The following is a 14,168-nucleotide window of genomic DNA, read 5'->3' as shown; positions in this document are numbered from 1 at the left end:
TAATCAGCTATTTTCACAATTGGACCGTGTTATACAAAATGTAATGCATCAACTGTTAGTGCTCATCAGGGTGGGGTGGGGGGCGTCCCCAGTTCAGATATGAATATTGTGGGGGTTGTGGCCTGAAAAGGTTAAGAACCAGGTTAAGTGTTTCTCAAACTTTACATTTTTAAGGTCTCCCCTTAACTCTGACAGTGTACAAATGGAACCAAATGAACCCGTTAGGGTTCATTTGGTTCCATTTGTCGAGTTACAGACTTGTATGGGTCAATTTAGACCCCCCCCCCCAAAAAAAAATAACCCACAGAGTCCCTGGAATCCACTTTGAGAACTGCTCTAGTGGTTCAGTAAAAACAAATCGGTCAGGACTAGGGATGTACCGAAAGCAAATACCGAATATTGGAAACACTTGTCCGAAAACCGAATAGCCGAATTTTTTATTATATTTGTTTCTTCTTTTTGTACCATTGCTGTCATGACTGTGCCTCTGTTGTAGAGCTAAATGATTATGGCAAAGATTATGGCTCAGTTATTTAAAACATATATTTATTGATTTATTGTGTAGAATTATTGATTTATTGTGTAGTAAATTTGTAATGAAAGACAATATGTCTCAAAATATTAACATGCCATAGAGTTGAATTATTGCATAATAAAGACATATCAATGTAAAAATAAAAAGAATAAAATAAAAGTAAATAAATAAAATAAAAATAAATACAATATTGAATAGCCTATCCCTATACAGTATTCGGTTATAGTCGGTATTTGGTATTCAGTAATATTCTGTAATATTTATTCGGCCGTGGTTTTTGACACTATTCGGCCGAAAATATATTCAGTGCATCCCTAGTCAGGACCATTCTTCTTTTTTTTCTTTTTCTGCTAGCAGCTCCAATACGTGACTTTGTGTGTATGACCATGTGTAGGTGTATAGACGCAGTGTTTTTCCATTGTATCAAATACCGATGTTGTATGTCCCTATCCGCATGTCCCTTTTCTGATTGGACATTATAATGATGAGCACATGTCTATATATCATCACCACACTGTACCAAGCTTGCTCCCCACACTGTTTCTTCGGGAACAGTGTTTTCTAGTGTGAAGTGAGCACAGTTCACTTCACACAGGTGTGATTTCTCCTACAATGTGTTAATATTATGTCAAAAGATTTTCGATTTTGAAAAAGGGCTTAAAAAGTCAGGTAAAGTGATATTTTTGGAGAGTTAAAACAAACAAAAAATATATATAAAAAGGTTAAAGCACTATATTGTGATACATTCATTGTTAGACTGTAGAGTGTTTGTTCAGTGGCAGGGCTCTCCCTGTTTCTCCAGCTCTTTAATAGGTAGGTGTTCCAGTTCCAACTTTATCTGCTCATTTCTATGTGTCATCACTTCCAAAATCCCCTTGTTCATCCATATCCTGTGTTGAGTTCCCTCTCCTGATTGGAATGGTGTCCCCGACCTGAAAATGCTTTCTCTGTTTAACTCCACTGCACAGAACCAGGAGGAAACACCTGTGCACGTGCTGTATAGCACTGTGAAGAATTGCATGCGGTAATTATGCTGACGTCTATATCCAAACTGGAATCTCATTATCACCAAAAGGCTTCTTTCTCTCTATCTTCCTACCGCATAAAACAATGGCAGAAGTATTAATTCACACACGGATATGGCTTTACAGAGACAGACAGAGAGAGAGAGAGAGAGAGAGAGAGAGAGAGAGAGAGAGAGAGAGAGAGAGAGACAGAGAGCCCTCTGACCTCCAGGTGCACCTGTGTGTGTGTGCTGTGTATGTACATTCCTATGTGAGGGGGTGTGTGCGACAGTGTGTGTCCTGAGTACTAGAGGGAACTTCCGACAACTAGAGCTGTGTGTGTGTGTGTGTGTGTGTGTGTGTGTGTGTGTGTGTGTGTGTGTGTGTGTGTGTGTGTGTGTGTGTGTGTGTGTGTTTTTTTTTATCAGTAGCAGCCGTCAACAATCCAGATACAGTTGTAAGAGTTGAATACACTTTTTTGCCTTCCCCTCAGCACGATACATACCTCTCTCTCTCTGTGTGTGTGTGTGTGTGTGTGTGTGTGTGTGTGTGTGTGTGTGTGTGTGTGTGTGTGTGTGTGTGTGTGTGTGTGTGTGTGTGTCAAACCAAACATGGAATAATAACGCATGCATACTTATCTCAACGAAGAATAATAAAACACAAGTTAAAAGTATTACGCGCGTCATGAAGGAGCAAAGTTGTCAAACAAGTACAACCACCTTAGGCCTGATTTTATGACAAGTTGCACGCTGCTGGCGTTGCATGCCGTAAATAGCAGATACACAAGCTCACAACAAGTCACACATTCATAGATTTGTGACTTTGTGAGCTTGTAGATCTGTTTACTGAGCATGAAACCGGCACGCAAACAAAGTATGAATCAGGCTTTAGTAATGTTGGGTGGACTACTAACTAACTACAGTCAGTATATTTACTTAAATATACTTAGTAACTACAGTAAGTGTAGGCTATTTATTTCTTTCTTTTTTGTAAGCTCATGACTTTCGCTTTCTGCTACATTTCAAATAGAAATACTGTAGCCATAGTGGATCACTGTTCTAAACCAGTGGTTCTAATCCTTTTCAGGCCGCGACCCCCAAAATAATCATATTTTAACTGGGGACCCCACACGCCACCCATGTTAACACACGGTGGGAATATACTGTATACTGCAGTTAGTTAGCTGCATTAGTATATAGTCTGGGTACGCCAGGCTAGGACCCCACCACCTTGACGAGCACTAAGAGTTGAGGCATTCCATTTTGTATAACACGGTTCTGTTGTGAAACCGTGTTTCACAATTCCTGCCTCTAATATTTGACAATTTGGCCAATGTTTAATCTGTCATTTTAGAGGATTTAAAAAGTACTTAAATTGTCACTTTAGAAATGTGCAGATACCCTCACTACGCTTAAACTTTAAGTTGGTTTGTTTACTTTTGAGGGAGAAAACAATGTTGCACATGTGGGTCCCGACCCACAGGTTGAGAACCACTGTCCTAAACCATAGTTGATCACTGTCCTAAACTGTATCCATAGTGGATCACTGTCCTAAATGGCTGTTTTGTTGTTGCTGCTGTGCCTCAATACATTCCTTTTCAGAGTTTTTCTTTAGCTGTTGTTCTGTGTGTGTGTGTGTGTGTGTGTGTGTGTGTGTGTGTGTGTGTGTGTGTGTGTGTGTGTGTGTGTGTGTGTGTGTGTGTGTGTGCGTGCGTGCGTGCTGCACATGATCCCATGCAGTTTAAAGCTGTAACCCACAATTTATTTTATATAAAAAAAATATTATCAAAGTGATTTAAATGATTGTGATGATGTGTTTAACAAATTTAGCTAGGGACCTCGAATGTCCAAAACCAATTTCACAAAAAAAGAAAAAATACCAAAGAATATCAGATCTACAGTATAAGCTTGTAGATTTTTGCTACTTTTGAGTAATACCTAGGCATTTGTAAAAAAAAAAAAAAAAAGAACAACAACAACAATACACTGTAAGCTGAACTAAGACTGAAAGTAGATGAGTCCAGTAAATAGCAGAGGATTTCCTCTTAACACTGAAGCTTGGAAACACTGTTATCTGACATCTGCATGGATAGCAGAAATAAAATCGGAAAGTCGGAAAACATGATTATTAGGTAGGCTATTATCATTCTTATATACCTATGTTGCTGTCGTTCTACATACAGCTTAACCAGTCAAAGACATTTCTGAGACCATTCATGTCTGTGGAATATAATTCTAAACGTGTATTCTATTGCTATAGTTTGACCACTTCAAATACTCTTTAATCTTAAAATAACAAATGTCCAAAAACAACACATCACACTGCGACGTGTTGTAAGCTTGTAGATCTGCTATTTTCGGACGCCGCACGACATGATTCCATAGAAGACATTCCGACTTCTATGGAATCCAAACGACTGGAATCATGTCGGTGTTCCTCTTTCCGTGGAACTTTTAGGCCTACTGCTGTGTTCATGGATGATCCTAGGGGTCAGGAGCCACAAGCAGAGGTCAAAAGGCCACAGAGCGTGTCGGTGTGACATGAGCTGGTACGGATGTTCTAAAGTCACACCGCCTCGTTGGACAGACGCCTCTCCACAAATTAGACCCATTTTGACCACGTCTACAGGAGGACCTTAAAGCAGGGATCTTCAACGTTTTCAGGCAAAGAAAACCTTAGTTGAGAGAGAGATGAAGCAGGGACCCCCCTCAACCTTTTCATAGATTCCATATAGTTTCATTGTTTGACAGCTTAATCGTCAGTGTATTTTGGATTCTTGTCAATTTGTGTTTTCAGATATTTAACCACTTGAACCGTCAATACTTTATAAACTTGACCTTTCACTCTGTGCTTAGTCTGCTTTTTTTCCCCCTCTACACCAAACCTCTGCCGATCTGCTATTTTTGGCTAAAGTTCTCAGAATAAGGACACTAGGGTTCAGTGTTTAATATAAAAAAGAAAAAAAAATAGTTTCTATCACACAAAGATTTGGAGGACCCCCTGTAGTAACTCTGAGGACCCCCTAGGGGTCCCAGACCCCCTGTTGAAGACCCTTGCCTTAAAGATATAGCATGTAACCTTTCCCTGTGTTTACATAAGAAAACAATAATGATATTTAGATGTATTAGTTATTATTGTTGCAACCGTAGGTCGCAGTTAACTATGAGAACCGTCACATCTTGTCCGTACGTCCGTGAGTGAGTAACGCCTCAATGTCTATGGCTGCTGACCTGTGGTGACATCACATCGTTGTGACATCACATTGTGACATCACATGCCGTCCTTGTCCCTTGTACACTATGCCCAATTTGCCCATTGTATGCCCATATATGGAGATGTCATCAATATTAAGCCCATAGCTTGGAATGCCCATAGATGGACATATATTGTGTGAGTCTCATGTGGTTTATAACACTACTAAGACGCCTCTGGGCGACATGCGACCTCGCCCTAAAGGGCCAATTCTTAGCAATCTGGCCAGTGATGTATATCGGACCATCTACCCATATATGGAGACCCCTGCATGATAGTCAACAATGTTATGTCAAAACATGCCCATATATGGGCATTACCAAATATGGGCATTCCCAGATATGTCCTTAATATTGATGACATTGGGACAGGGATCTCCATATATGGGCATAAAACGTATGTTAATTAGTAAAGCCAAGCAGGGCCATGGCAATGTAGGGCCTGGGTTTGATGCCTGGGGATCTCCATATATGGGCATAAGGGGATATCCTAACAGGGCATCATCTGGGAATGCCCATACTGTATATGGACATTTTCTTTATTTGATCCTTTATTAATATATATATATATATATATATACATATACATATATGGACATGGGATTTTTGTTTCTGGGAATGACCATATATGGACTTATTGGGTTAGGGTTATTGTATGTTATCCTTTATTAATAATAATATATATCCATAATACATACAATATATTTTATGCCCATACATGGAGATCGCTATCTGAACCAGCCACACAGATATGGGCCATGCCTTCAAAGACATCAGGGATCTTCATAATGGGCATAAAAGGGTTACCCATATATGGACTTTTACATAGGTGATGTCACCTGTGATATCACCTGTGATGTCACAGTGACAAGTGAACCAACCCATAGACTGTAAAAATGTGTACTGACTGACTGACTGACTGACTGACTGACTGACACAGTATGGATATCCAGGGTTTGATCTTTGATGAGGTGATGTCACGTGACATCACTTCCTGTACTGACTGAAGGACGGACACAGACGGAGACAAGCTACGACATTTCTCATGGTATACTGCGACCTTCGGTCGCAACAACAATAAGACATCTATGATGTCAGACATATCCATATTTGGGAAAATATTTTGTCCACATAAACTTTCAACGCAACTCGATTCACACTGAATTCCGTCCTGCGCGATGTCGCTTTTCACCCTTAGGCGTCTTACTGGTGGCAGCAGTTATCCGCCATTGGAGTAGTGTGGTGGCATTGTGCTCTCGCTGTATTTTGGTGTTTTCACGGTTTGTTTGGCAGCCCAAAAACATCCCTTCTACCAAAACAAACAGTGACACCAAATACAGTGAGAGGACATTGTGTTTCAGCTGGGCAGGTAAACACCACCACACTATACGGCAGTGGCTGATGACTGCTATAGAGGGACATTATACACAATCTGTACTGTTTTGTTATGTAAACACAGAACAAACATGCTATGCCTTTAAAGAACGACTTCAGACATAATTGGTCCTCACTAACGCTAATTATAAAGATAAGATAAGATACCATTTCTGTCTACTCACTCTGTGTCTCACAGAAGGGCTGTTGACAGTTCAGAAACCTGCCTATGCCAGTGCAGTGACATCACTGGTAGGCATGTTTTGGTCATTTCACAACAGATTTTCAGTAATACAATAACAATGCTTTCTGGTAAGAGGACAGAAATTGTGGCGTCTTATAGTGAAGCAGTAAGGCCCAATTACAAGAAGATATGGACATGGGTGAGGTCAGGTGTATAACCTATATGATTGGCTCTGAACTTTTCCATATCATCTCCGTTGGGTGGAAACCACATCATGTCCAATACGGTCACTTTTCATGATTCAAATTCAAAAGTTTAAAAGGTAACAGATCTACAAGCTGTGTAAATAAAACCAGCAGCACACACGTGACTGCAGACAACAAGGGGGGATCAGGGGATAAGAGAAGAGTTGGCACCTCGATGTAAAATGTGATAATTTGTCCAAAATGTAAATGTGTGTAATGTAAAGTATAATATACATGATGTGAACTTGCACAGTATATAAATATCAGACTTAAATTAAATTCCCTTCAACTTCTTGTTTATACCTAAAATTAATGATTGTACAGGTTTTGTAGCAATTTGTAGAATAACACAAATTGTGAAATGTTCAATTCATGTTCTAATCATGTATCCTAAGCCTACAGTTACTTTACATAACTAAGTTAAGACCATTGTCCAGATATTTTATTTTTCTACATTTCACATTGAGGTGCCCATGCACTTTGCCTTTGTAGCCTACCTAGTGCCCACTCTTCCATAGAGCCCACTCTTCCTATTGCTGTTACCCGAAGAGGACATGGATAGCTGCGTTCTGAGTGTTAATAATACTAATAGTCTGTCCTATTTGGCTCTATGCAGGGCTTTCCAGCAAAGTTCTGATTACATAACGCACAGAGTATCACCATCACACGGTTTATACATAGCAGCAGCATACTGTCTGGGGACTGGCTGTCCCTCTCTCCTAGCTCTGGTCCAGAGCCGCTCTCGCTCTGGACTAATAAGAATCAACCATGTCACTTCTTATAAATAATGACAACAACAAGACAAATTAGGGATCATGAAAACGTGCTCCGTCATGCTCTAGCACCAGACCACCTTCATTCTCCTGGGTAAAATTGCAAGATTGTGCATTATTATTCTTATTTATTACCGATTAAAAAATAAAAAATAAATACAAATAAAGCTAAATTCTGCTCAGAATGCAAACAAGAGCTATTACAATGACTTATGGATGCTAAAACGTGTCCATTTAACTCAGAGGTAAGGCTACAAATACTGGAGATGTGCTTATAAATAAGAAGAACGCTTGATTCGTAGTTCATGTGCAAATAATGCAACTTTTGGAGCATTTACTGTGCGTTTTGGGGTCCCTAAAGTATAACCTCTATAGTGAAATCCCATTCCGCAGTGTCCATTTAACTCTGCGGAGTGCATAGCTGGTACCAAAACATGTTTTTGGTTCCATTAGCTTTACAATCTAAGAAAAAAATGCAACTTTTTAGGAGCTCAACGCCCGTCCAGTGCTTATAGTGGAGCTTAGTATTTGCTGTGCGCTCCGCAGCCAGTGTGAGTTGGTACGTATAGTGATATAATCTCACTTACCCCGCTTTGAAGGTCAGACAGAGAACAGAAGTTAAGAAGCCTGCAGCTCCAGGAAACTGCCCTGTGTATGTGTGTGTGCGCGAGTCCTCCAAAAAAAACAGCGCACACACTGATGTTGTTGAGTGAACGTGTCTCTTCTTCTTAATATAGGAACAAACTGTGGGATCAAAGCATTTTAAAGTGTCCTTGTGTTGTGAGTTGTCACAACTCTGTCTGTCCCCTGGTCAGTGGACGGTGGTCCGGACAGGGGGGTCGCTGTGTTTTCCTCTCTGACCGTCGAGTTGTTGTCAGTCTCCAGCGCCGTCTGACTGCCTGACTGCCTGGCCGCCGGTCACCTGCGTCTGACTGTGTGCATAGTGACAAGCCGGGCCACCAATGACAGGACGTCACTAGGGCTGGCATGGGAATTGTAGTTCTTTTTTTTTCTTGCAGCATGCAATAGACTGGCAGGTCATCATAATACTCTATGGCAGTGGTTCTCAAACTTTGAAAAGTGAAAGTCTCCCCTTAACTTTGACAGTGTACAAATGCCGGGTCCATTTGGTTCCATTTGTACGCTTTCAAAGTTACAGACTTGTAAGGGTCAATTTAAACCCCCATAAAGGAACCTAGAGACTAGAGTCCCTGAAATCCACTTTGAGAACCACTATATGGGCAGGGGTCTTAAACATTTTTTAGGCCAATTAAGGACCAGTGGTGTAGCTGATGTAAAGTAACTACAGGTAAGTACATTTAGGCTACTGAAGTATTGTAGGCGACCTACATTTATTGTTTTACTTTACTATTTCCAGTTTTAGGCTACTTTTACTTACTCCACTACATCTCCAAGGCAAATATTGTGCTTTTACTCCACTACAATTATTTAAGACTTATTAAAATCTAGTGCATGGTAACTAACTAGTCTATACCAGTATAGACTAGTTTAGTTACTAGATTTTAATTTTGATTACAAAACATACAATAACCACTTCACCTATATACATTTCGGCCATTTAAAAATAGCCAATACAATCTCACAGTGTGTGTCGCATTGTGAGCTTGTAGATCTGCTATTTTCAAACCCTAGCTCACTAGGCCTACATATTGGATCAAAGTTAAAAGTGTGTTTTTAGACATTTAAAGTTTTTTTCAGACATAGTACTAGGGCGAGGTCGCGCCAATTCTTGACTATCTGGCCAACCACAGTGTTTCTCTGACGATTCTAGTTGTTATCATTCTGGGGGGAGTTTGTTCATGTTTTTGTGAGGGTATCAACCCTAGGAGACACGGGGAGAACATGCAAACTCCACACAGAAAGGCCCTATCGCCAACCCCACCTAGGGTGTGAGCGATGGGGCCTAAACATGGAAATGTGGAGAACACCAGTCCATCATGTCATAATGGGACTACCGTCATAGACAGTAGCCATTGTTATGTGACATCACTTCCTGTACAGACAGTCAGACAGACAGCCATTGACTCCGACCTAACAATGGCTGTGTCTGACGGTAGTTCCATATGACATATTGGACTAGACTATCTCCATATATAGTGTTATCCACATCTCCATGTTAGGACTCATATATGGGCATAAAAAGTATGTCATGTGACATCACTTCCTGTACAGACAGTCAGCCATTGACTCCGGATTAACAATGGCTACTGTCTATGACGGTAGTCCCATATGACATATTGGACTAGACTATCTCCATATATAGTGTTATCCACATCTCCATGTTTAGACAGCCAATGACTCCGGCCTAACAATGGCTACTTTCTATGACGGTAGTCCCATATGACATGATGGACTGGACTATCTCCATATATAGTGTTATCCACATTTCGTGTAGCCGCCCTGTACAGGAAGTGATGTCACAACTCCTCACCCTAAAGGGCGAGGTCGCGCCAATTCTTGACCATCTGGCCAACCACAGCGTTTCTCTGACGATTCTAGTTGTTGTCATTCTGGGGGGAGTTTGTTCATGTTTTTGTGAGGGTATCAACCCTAGGAGACACGGGGAGAACATGCAAACTCCACACAGAAAGGCCCTATCGCTCACACCCTAGGTTGGGTTGGCGATAGGGCCTTTCTGTGTGGAGTTTGCCTAAACCTGGAGATGTGGTACAGAAGGACTCATATATGGGCATAAAAAGTATGTCATGTGACATCACTTCCTGTACAGACAGTCAGACAGACAGCCATTGACTCCGACCTAACAATGGCTACTGTCTATGACGGTAGTTCCATATGACATATTGGACTAGACTATCTCCATATATAGTGTTATCCACATCTCCATGTTAGGACTCATATATGGGCATAAAAAGTATGTCATGTGACATCACTTCCTGTACAGACAGTCAGCCATTGACTCCGGATTAACAATGGCTACTGTCTATGATGGTAGTCCCATATGACATATTGGACTAGACTATCTCCATATATAGTGTTATCCACATCTCCATGTTTAGACAGCCATTGACTCCGGCCTAAGAATGGCTACTTTCTATGACGGTAGTCTCATATGACATGATGGACTGGACTATCTCCATATATAGTGTTATCCACATTTCGTGTAGCCGCCCTGTACAGGAGGTGATGTCACAACTCGCTGACATCACACTGACATCACAGAGGATACGGAAGGACGGTCACGAGGTTACGGAAGGAAGGAAGGAAGGAAGGAAGGACACTCAAGTGACACGGTTTTTCAGAGTATATGCGACCTTTGGTCGCAACAAAAATTGTACCTATCCCCCAACATCTGAAAAATATAGTGTGCCAGCCAGGGACCCCAAAGATTAAATGTTATTAAAATGACAGAAAAAAAATTCCAATGTTTTCCAGATTTTCAAATAGCCAATTAAAGGTTTAAAGTGGTTGATGTGATGTCTGTGGCTGATTTGTTTTCTGTCACACAGATCAGTAGTTCTCAAACCTTTATTTATTTGGCTGTGGATCCCCATCTGAAAATGTTTTGTGCCAGGAACCCCCAGAAGAGAAGATTTGTGTTCCAAAAAATGCAATATTTATTCAAAAATGTCCAAACATTTTGGATGTTTTTCAAGCACTACTTTAGCTGGGGACCCCCTGTATAGTCTACCATTTTAAATCGGTAAAATGCTGCAAAATCCTGAATAATTGCTCCTATTTGTTTCAAAAAGCTGTATACAAAAGCTACCCTTGTCAACATGTATCGTTGTTGTCAGTCAGAAAACTATTATCTCCTCTTTTTTTTCTCGCAAATTAATCACTCAGAAACCTCTTATCTCCTCTTTTTTTCTCGCAAATTAACGCCCTACTTGATCACACAGCATCACACACAAGTATCAAAAGTAGCATTCTACAGCTTATCGATCAACTATGATACGTTTTGGACATAGGCCTATGATGTTTCCACCCGACAGAGACGGTATATGACTTTCTAACAGCAAATGTGACATAGCTCTGTTTACACAATGCTGTACCTCTTCCAACTGTACATACTTTCTCCATTTTTGTATGCTTTGGGCACTTGCTTTGGCAATGTAAACCCATTTTCATGCCAATAAAGCTCTTTTGAATTGAACGTGTGTACATAGGCCCACTGTTACAGGTAAAATAAACTTCTACACAACATAAAAAGCACAACAGTATTGGCACCAAAATACTTACAGTACAGCAGTACAACAACTGACATGTCACCTCCTATCTAGTCCTACAAGCCACTATGTACACAAAGACAGCTGAATGAGAGACATAAAGCTCCATCATGCACTTTTAGATATGATGGCATTTTGATGATTGAATCCATTAGAACTCTATCCTCTCATATTACTGGTGACAGCTTGTACTGTATGCCTGTATGTTTATATCTATTAATAGTTCATACATTAAGCTAACACAATCAGTCGTCCAAGTGCAGATGGCCAGGCCAGACTTGAGTCTTCTATTATTATTTTAACCTATTGATTTACAACTTGTTTATTCCTTTTTATTTATTCTTGGATCTTATGAGTATCTCTGTACTCGTATCTGTTCCACGATTTGTTTTCTTTTTATGTATTTTATTTTTGTATAAGATGGCATACCTCCATGTAAAGTACAGTATGTACATTTTGGAAGTAAGATACTTCTACTCCACTGCATTGATACGTTATACTTCTACTCCACTGTACTTTGAGGCAAATAATTACTTAATTACTTAAGTACTTTAGTTACTACTAGTTCGGGGTTCAGGTTTATACAGTAGGAGCGAGATCATTTAGCGACCTACAACTGGGTTGCAACCTGGTCGGTAGTTTTCACCGACCAGGTTGCTAACCGACCGGGTCGCTCTCGCCCTCTCTCAGTTTAAATTGTGAATACAGAGGGAAATGCTCACCACGGAACAAAAATTAACAAGTGAAAATGCTCACCACAATTTGATGGATGAGCTTGTGGGATTAGAGTTAGACATCCCACAGGCTCATATTGGCCTATTTAAAATGTACATAAAACTTTTTCCCCCCCTCCACACCAGTCCTTCTATAGACCTACTTAGTTTGGCTCCCACAAAGTTTCCCAGAGGAGTTGGGTTGGAACTTGGAACCAATTGAGGTGTTAGAAGACACCTTATGAACACATTGGTGAAGAAAGCCATTATTTTGCAGATGTCTAAAAAAAGGTTGGCATAATAATTGGTATTGTGATTATATTGTAATGACAGCACTCATTTGCACAGCAGCATGCTACAGGTACACTTTAAGAATAGTTTAATTATGATCCTTAACCAGTCGAAACATCTTGGCTGTTTTATAGAATATATATCTCTTCTCCAACCACATGTTTTCATTGCTCGGATCTCTTCTCCTTTGTCATATCCTTAAATTGTCACTTTAGAAATGTGCATAGGGGATACCCTGCAATACTGTATGTTGGTTTGTTTACTGTTGCGTGAGAAAACAATGTTGCACAAGCAAATCATCCGGGGACCGCTCAAAATCATGCGGGGACCCCCAGCCCCAGGTTGAGAACCACTAGACATAAGTCAGTTTCCACAACATCACAAGCGTGCCACGGTGTCAGGCTAAGCTTGCTGATCACACATGCTGTGGGTCTTGTCAGTCCAAGGTAAAAAGGGGGGTCAGACCAGGAGAAATAGACCGGCCTGATGGGGACAGTGTCAGTTATGCCATGGACCAGACCCAATGGAAACTGTCATTGTCTATGTAATGGGGAAGTGAAACCGGAGCTTGAAGATGAGCTACTCATGGAGGCTATATTTGGCTTTTAAGCGCTGTGCTGTGCTGTGCAGGGCCTGGACAACAGGCTGGAGCACTGGACTCTCTGTTCCACTCCTGAATTAACGCATTGACACATGAGAGAGGGTCCTGTACCCATATACCAGTTGGCAGTCTTCCTTTACCGATAGCGAGCATTTTGATCTAGTTTTAGACCATAGTCTTTTGAATAAAATGTAATTTCGTTTTAGTCATGTTTTAGTCAACTGAAGAGTTTTGGCTTTAGTCTAGTTTTAGTTGACTAAATATCTTGATATTTTAGCAGACTAAATCTCCAGCTGAATTTTTTGACAAAAATGTATTTTGGTGAGCCTTGTTGGCCACGTAAAACAAGGCTGATTTCTACACTTGGTTGCATGCTGAAAATAGACAATCTTCTACAAGCTCACAAGTAAGGTGTTGCAGCGTGAGCTTGTAAATCTGCTATTTTCAGAGTGCAACACCCGAGCACAACCAAACATAAAATTACTTGTCTTTTTGTTCTGCTGGAACACTTCTCCACTATAGTCCCTCCCTAACATTTAGCATAGTTTTTATTTGTGACGAAATTGTCAATAGACATCTAGTTTTTTAGTTTTCGTCAGTGAAAAAAAGTAGTCGACATATAAATACTATTTTAGGCAGTAGTCATCTTTTCCGATATTGTTAGCTGTATCTGAACAATTAACAAGTCAATTAACATGTTCCACTGACTGGGAACTGTGATGTCTGTTAACTGTTATTACTAGGGAAATACCTTATTTGTCCACAGGGGGGAAGCAATCTGAAAGCAATGTGACTTGACCCTGTTGTACACTGTGGTTCTCAATCTAAACATTAAGTCCAGAGGGGAAAAATCTAAATTAAAATGTTTCTTAAAAATCTGATCAAACATGGGTCTATGGCCTAATCAAATGCATCAGTGGTTCTCAAAGTGGCGTGCACACATGGCCTCTCATGGGTCCTTGAGGGAGTTCCAAATGGAATCTTACAGC

The 14,168-nt window shown here is 40.5% G+C and overlaps 1 protein-coding gene across 1 annotated transcript in view; it reads right to left on the bottom strand.

Moving 5' to 3' along the window:
- tfeb (transcription factor EB) overlaps window positions 1-8,147 on the bottom strand; it is an 83,451-nt gene extending 75,304 nt beyond the window's left edge. The window contains exon 1 of the mRNA XM_080727390.1: window positions 7,954-8,147. The gene's annotated coding sequence lies outside the window, so the exon portion shown is untranslated. The remainder of the gene's footprint in view (window positions 1-7,953) is intronic.
- Window positions 8,148-14,168: the final 6,021 nt, after the last annotated feature.

The sequence above is a fragment of the Nannobrachium achirus genome (assembly GCF_963921795.1).
Source record: "Nannobrachium achirus genome assembly, chromosome: 6".
Classification (NCBI taxonomy): Eukaryota; Metazoa; Chordata; class Actinopteri; order Myctophiformes; family Myctophidae; genus Nannobrachium; species Nannobrachium achirus.
This window is presented reverse-complemented; position numbering and strand designations above follow the sequence as displayed.